The sequence below is a fragment of the Triticum urartu genome, chromosome 7A (genome assembly GCF_056163025.1).
Source record: "Triticum urartu cultivar PI428250 chromosome 7A, HENAU_Tu73, whole genome shotgun sequence".
In the NCBI taxonomy this organism is placed as follows: domain Eukaryota; kingdom Viridiplantae; phylum Streptophyta; class Magnoliopsida; order Poales; family Poaceae; genus Triticum; species Triticum urartu.
Window position 1 is genome coordinate 269,060,199 of NC_141879.1, and position 7,646 is coordinate 269,067,844.

The following is a 7,646-nucleotide window of genomic DNA, read 5'->3' on the forward strand; positions in this document are numbered from 1 at the left end:
GTTCACTCAAGATCGGGCTGAAACCAAGCAAGTGCTAGTCGAGGAAGACGGGGCCTCGGGAGCCACTTTAACCATAGGCGCCAATCTCGATCCCGACCAAGAAGAGGCGCTGGTGAGGTTCTTGCGTGCGAACAAGGAGGTATTCGCCTAGGATCCCAAGCAGCTGGTGGGAGTCCCAAGGGGAGTAATCGAGCATCACTTAAGGGTGTGCCCCCAATGTGCACTGATACGTCTCCAACGTATCTATAATTTTGGATTGTTCCATGCTATTATATTATCCGTTTTGGATGTTTATATGGGTGAGCATCACTTAAGTGTCATGTAGTCGACGTTCACATAACACCACTAGAGGAGAGACAACATACATCTCATCAAAATATCGAACGAATACCAAATTCACATGACTACTAATAGCAAGACTTCTCCCATGTCCTCAGGAACAAACGTAACTACTCACAAAGCATATTCATGTTCATAATCAGAGGGGTATTAATATGCATAAAGGATCTGAACATATGATCTTCCACCAAATAAACCAACTAGCATCAACTACAAGGAGTAATTAATACTACTAGCAACCCATAGGTACGAATCCGGACTTGGAGACAAGAATTGGATATAAGAGATGAACTAGGGTTTTGAGAGGAGATGGTGCTGGTGAAGATGTTGATGGAGATTGCCCTCTCCCGATGAGAGGAGCGTTGGTGATGACGATGGCGATGATTTCCCCCTCCCGGAGGGAAGTGTCCCCGGCAGAATAGCTCCGCCAGAGCCCTAGATTGGTTCCGCCAAGGTTCCGCCTCGTGGCGGCGGAGTCTCGTCCGGGAAGATGGCTTATGATTTTTTTTTCTCATCGAAAGACTCCATATAGCAGAAGATGGGCATTGGAGGGCCACCAGGGGGCCCATGAGGTAGGGTGCGCGCCCAGGGGGGTAGGGCGCACCCCCCACCCTCGTGGGCAGGGTGTGGCCCCCTGGTGAGCTTCTTGCGCTCAGTATTTTTTTTATATTCTGAAAGTGACTTCCGTGAAGTTTCAGGACTTTTGGAGCTGTGTAGAATAGGTCTCTAATATTTGCTCCTTTTCCAGCCCAGAATCCCAGCTGCCAGCATTCTCCCTCTTTATGTAAACCTTGTAAAATAAGAGAGAATAGGCATAAGTATTGTGACATAATGTGTAATAACAGCCAATAATGCAATAAATATCGATATAAAAGCATGATGCAAAATGGATGTATCAACTCCCCCAAGATTAGACCTCGCTTGTCCTCAAGCGAAAGCCGAAATCAAAAATATGTCCACATGTTTAGAGATAGAGGTGTCGATAAAAATAAAATATGGACATGAGGGCATCATGATCATTCTTAGAACAGCAACTTATATAATTCTTGTCATATGATCTCTTATGCTAGGGTAATAATTCAATCACAATTTCAAGTATGAATCATAAACTTCATTGAAAACTAACAAACTATAATCTCATTCATTGGAGCAATTGCAATTTATCATAACATAGGAAAGAGTCAATATAAGAGCTTTTCAGCAAGTCCACATACTCAACTATCATATAGTCTTTCACAATTGCTAACACTCACGCAATACTTATGGGTATGGAGTTTTAATCGGACACAGAGAAAGATAGGGGCTTATAGTTTTGCCTCCCAACGTTCTACCTCAAGGGTAATGTCAACAATAATAGTTCATTAAAACTCACATCCAATTAGCCATATATACCAGGATCTTTCCAACATGTTTTGCTTGCCAAAAGATAAAATGTAAAAAGGAAGGGTGAAGATCACCATGACTCTTATGTAAGGTAGGAGATAAAAGTAATAGACCCTTCGCAGAGGGAAGCAGAGGTTGTCATGCGCTTTTATGGTTGAATGCACAAAATCTTAATGCGAAAGAACGTCACTTTATATTGCCACTTGTGATATGGACCTTTATTATGCAGTCTGTCGCTTTTATTTCTTCCATATCACACGATCGTATAAAGCTTATTTTCTCCCACACTAATAAGTCATACATATTTAGAGAGCAATTTTTATTGCTTGCACCGATGACAACTTACTTGGAGGATCTTACTCAATCCATAGGTAGGTATGGTGGACTCTCATGGCGAAACTGGTTTAAGGGTGTTTTGAAGCACAAGTAGTATCTCTACTTGGTACAAAGAATTTGGCTAGCATGAAGGAGAAAGGCAAGCTCAATCATGTTGGATGATCCATGACAATATAATTTATCTTAGATGTAAGAAAACATAACCCATTATGTTGTCTTCCTTGTCCAATGTCAAATCTTTAGCATGTCATATTTTAATGAGTGCTCACAATCATAAAAGATGTCTAAGATAGTATATTTATATGTGAAGACCTCTCTTTCTTTATTACTTCCTATTAATTGCAACGATGACCAAAACTATGTTTGTCAACTCTCAACAACTTTTATTCATCATACTCTTTATATGTGAGCTCATTACTCTCCATAAGATCCATATGATCTCTTTGTTTCCCCCTTTTTTCTCTTTTCTTTTATTCACTCAAGATCATGGCAAAATAATCAAGCCCTTGACTCAACACTAATATTTATTATATATAGCTCATGGACTCGATTACATAGAAGGATCATAAAGCAAAACTCACAAATAGATCATACTAAAAAGCTTTTATTCTACTAGATCAAGATATTATCAAAATGATCGAACTAAGAAAAACGATAAAGATAGAAGTGATGGTGATACGATATCGGGGCACTCCCCCAAGCTTGGAAGTTGCCAAGGGGAGTGCCCATACCCATGTGATTATGTCTCCTTTGTTGGTGAAGAAGTTGATGGTTTTGTTGATGGCGTAGGCTTGTCGTCCTTCTTCCAAGGCATAGGCTCACCATCATAGAAAGATGATCGAGTCTCCTGAAACCTCAAATCTACAGCCAAACTCATCCTCTTGAATCTATATTCATACTCACAATTTTGATTTTGCAGGTCATAGATCTGGGCTTGGAGGTGCTTGATTTTCTCATGAAGCTTGAAGATGGCCTCCCGAATGTCCTTGACGTCTAGCTTGTGATTGTTGGTGAACTCCGTGAGCATAATGTGATTGGAATCGAGTCCACGCTCCACCATCTCCTGACACTTGAAAACTTCTTGCTCCGATGCCTCGAGCCTTGCCTCCGTGCTTCTGGTCTTCCTTGGTCCCTCGACATCGCGGATGTGCAACAACCCCTCACGCATCTCAATGGTTTGAGAGTGTTGCAGCACTTCCACGGGGTAGGGGTTGATGACCTTCTCGAAGAACTGGTCCTTGGGGGCACTTGAAGATGACATGATGACCTGGATCTGTCAGAAAAATAGCTTGAAACAAAGACAGGAGATTTTTGCGTGATACGGTGGTAAAACCTTCGGGAGGTTATATAATGAATTTTTACCAACCAAAATATGTGTCATGTAAGAAAACGGAGTCCGGAGAGCACACGAGGTGCCCACGAGGTAGGGGGCGCACCCTCCACCCTCGTGGAGCCCTCGTGTCCTTCCCGGACTGCTTCTTATTTTTCTATTTTTCTAAATATTCCAAACGGAAGAAAATTGCCATTAGAACTGTTTTGGAGTCGGTTTACTTACCGTACCACATACCTATTCCTTTTCGGAGTCTGAAACATTCCGGAAAATGTCCCTTATGTATTCCTCTGGGGTTACGGTTTCAATAACATTGGTTTCAACATTTATAGGATTACCTGAGATATAATGTTTAATTCTTTGACCGTTCACCACCTTTGGATTTGTGCCTTCGAAGTTGTCGATTTTTATGGCACCGGAACGATAGACCTCCTCGATAACGTAAGGATCTTCCCACTTAGAGAGAAGTTTTCCTGCAAAAAATCTTAAACGAGAGTTGTATAGCAATACATAGTCACCTACATTAAACTCACGCTTTTGTATCCTTTTATCATGCCATCTTTTAACTTTTTCTTTAAATAATTTGGCATTCTCATAGGCTTGGGTTCTTCATTCATCAAGTGAGCTAATGTCAAATAACCTCTTCTCACCGGCAAGTTTGAAATCATAATTGAGCTCTTTAATAGCCCAATAAGCCTTATGTTCTAGTTCGAGAGGTAAGAGACATGCTTTTCCATAAACCATTTTATACGGAGACATACCCATAGGATTTTTATATGCAGTTCTATAGGCCCATAATGCATCATCAAGTTTCTTGGACCAATTCTTTCTATATCTATTAACAGTCTTTTGCAAAATTAATTAGAGCTCTCTATTACTCAATTCTACTTGACCACTAGACTGTGGGTGATAAGGAGATGCAATTCTATGATTAACATCATATTTAGCAAGCATTTTACGGAAAGCACCATGAATAAAATGTGAACCACCATCAGTCATTAAATATCTAGGGACTCCAAACCTTGAAAAAATAACTTCTTTAAGCATCTTAATACAGGTGTTATGATCAGCACTACTAGTTGGAATAGCTTCTACCCACTTAGTAACGTAATCAATAGCAATTAAAATATGTGTATAACCATTAGAGGCAGGAAAAGGTCCCATATAATCAAAGCCCCAAACATCAAATGGTTCAATAACAAGTGAATAGTTCATAGGCATTTCTTGACGTCTACTAATATTACCAATTCTTTGACATTCATCACAAGATAAGACAAACTTACGGGCATACTTGAAGAGACTAGGCCAATAAAAACCGGATTGCAATACCTTATGTGCAGTTCTATCTCCAGCGTGATGTCCTCCATAAGCCTCGGAGTGACACTTGCGTAGGATCTATTCCTGTTCATGCTCAGGTACACAACGTCCAATAACACCATCTACTCCTTCTTTATAAAGATGTGGGTCATCCCAAAAGTAATGTCTCAAATCATAGAAAAACTTTTTCTTTTGCTGGTATGTGAAACTAGGTGGTATAAATTTAGCAACAATATAATTAGCATAATCAGCATACCATGGAGTAGTACGAGAAGCATTTATGACATTTAATTGTTCATCAGGAAAGCTATCATCAATAGGTAGTGGGTCATCAAGAACATTTTCTAACCTAGACAAGTTGTCTGCAATGGGGTTCTCAGCTCCTTTTCTATCAACAATATGCAAATCAAATTCTTGTAGCAAGAGAACCCATCTAATAAGTCTAGGTTTAGAATCTTTCTTTTCTATAAGATATTTAATAGTAGCATGATCAGTGTGAATAGTTACTTTAGAATCAATAATATAAGGTCTGAACTTATCACAAGAAAATACAACTACTAAGAATTTCTTTTCGGTAGTAGCATAATTTCTCTGAGCATTGTCTAGAGTTTTACTAGCATATTGAATAACGTTTAATTTCTTATCAACTATTTGCCCTAGAACAGCACCTACAGCATAATCACTAGCATCACACATAATTTCAAAAGGTAAATTCCAATCAGGTGGCTGAACAATCGGTGCAGAGATCAATGCTTTCTTAAGTATTTCAAATGCTTCTACACAATCATCATAAAAAAACAAATGGTATATCTTTTTGTAATAAATTAGTCAGAGGCCGAGAAATTTTTGATAAGTCCTTAATGAACCTCCTATAAAAACCGGCATGACCAAGGAAACTTCTTATACCTTTGATGTCCTTGGGACATGGCATATTTTCAATAGCATCAACCTTGGCTTTATCAACCTCAATACCTCTTTCAGAAACTTTATGCCCCAAGACAATACCTTCATTAACCATAAAGTGGCACTTTTCCCAATTGAAGACAAGATTAGTTTCTACACATCTCTGCAAAACTCGGTCAAGGTTGCTTAAGCAATCATCAAAAGAGGATCCATAGACGGAAAAATCATCCATGAAAACCTCACAAATCTTTTCACAAAAGTCAGAGAATATAGCCATCATGCATCTTTGAAAGGTAGCAGGTGCATTACATAAACCAAAAGGCATACGTCTATAAGCAAAAGTACCAAAAGGGCAAGTAAAAGTAGTATTTGATTGATCATTGGCTGGCACAGGTATTTGAGAGAAACCAGAATAACCATCTAGAAAGCAAAAATGTGTATGTTTGGATAATCTTTCTAGCATTTGATCGTTAAAAGGTAAGGGGTAATGATCTTTTTTAGTAGCTTTATTTAATTTGCAGAAATCAATTACCATCCTATAACCTGTAATAATTCTTTGCGGGGTCAACTCATCTTTATCATTAGGAATGATAGTAATACCTCCCTTCTTAGGGACACAATGGACAGGACTTACCCACTGACTATCAGCAAGGGGATAAATTATACCTGCCTCAAGAAGTTTTAGTATTTCCTTTCTTACCACTTCCTTCATCTTAGGATTCAGCCGTCGTTGATGATCACGAGCTGGTTTGGCATCTTCCTCCAAATTTATTTTGTGTTGACACAGAGTGGGACTAATGCCCTTAAGATCATCAAGAGTATATCCAATAGAAGCAAGGTGCTTCTTCAGAGTTTTCAGTAATCTCTCTTCTTCATGCTCTGAAAGGTTAGCACTAATAATAACAGGATATATCTTTTTCTCATCAAGATAAGCATATTTAAGAGTATCGGGTAAAGCTCAAACACGGGATCACCCTGATACATCTCTAACGTATCTATAATTTTTGGTTGCTCCATGCTACTTTATCTACTGTTTTGGACTATATTGGGCTTTATTTTCCACTTTTATATTATTTTTGGGACTAACCTATTAACCGGAGGCCCAGCCCAGAATTGCTGTTTTTTGCCTATTTCAGTATTTCGAGGAAACAGAATATCAAACGGAGTCCAAACAGAATGAAACCTTCGGGAACGTGATCTTCTCACCGAACGTGATCCAGGAGACTTGGACCCTACTCCAATAAGTTTCCGGGGAGGTCACGAGGGTGGAGGGCGCCCCCCCTGGGCGCGCCCCCTGCCTCGTGGGCCCCTCGGAGCACCACCGACGTACTTCTTCCGCCTATATATCTCCATATACCCTAAAAACATCCGGGAGCAACATAGATCAAGAGTTCCGCCGCCAGAAGCCTCCGTAGCCACGGAAACTCAATCTAGACCCGTTCCGGCACCCTGCCGGAGGGGGCAATCCTTCTCCGGTGGCCATCTTCATCATCCCGGTGCTCTCCATGACGAGGAGGGAGTAGTTCTCCCTCGGGGCTGAGGGTATGTACCAGTAGCTATGTGTTTGATCTCTCTCTCTCTCTCGTGTTCTTGAGATGATGCGATCTTGATGTATCGCGAGCTTTGCTATTATATTTGGATCCTATGATGTTTCTTCCCCCCTCTTCTCTCTTGTAATGAATCGAGTTTCCCCTTTGAAGTAATTTTATCGGATTGAGTCTTTAAAGACTTGAGAACACTTGATGTATGTCTTGCCGTGGATATCTGTCGTGACAATGGGATACCACGTGCCACTTGATGTACGTTTTGGTGACCAACTTGCGGGTTTCGTGACATTGGGAACCTATGCATAGGGGTTGGCACATGTTTTCGTCGTGATTTTCCGGTAGAAACTTTGGGGCACTCTTTGAGGTTCTTTGTGTTGGTTGAATAGATGAATTGAGATTGTGTGATGCATATCGTATAATCATACCCACGGATACTTGAGGTGACATTGGAGTATCTAGGTGACATTAGGGTTTTGGTTGATTTGTATCTT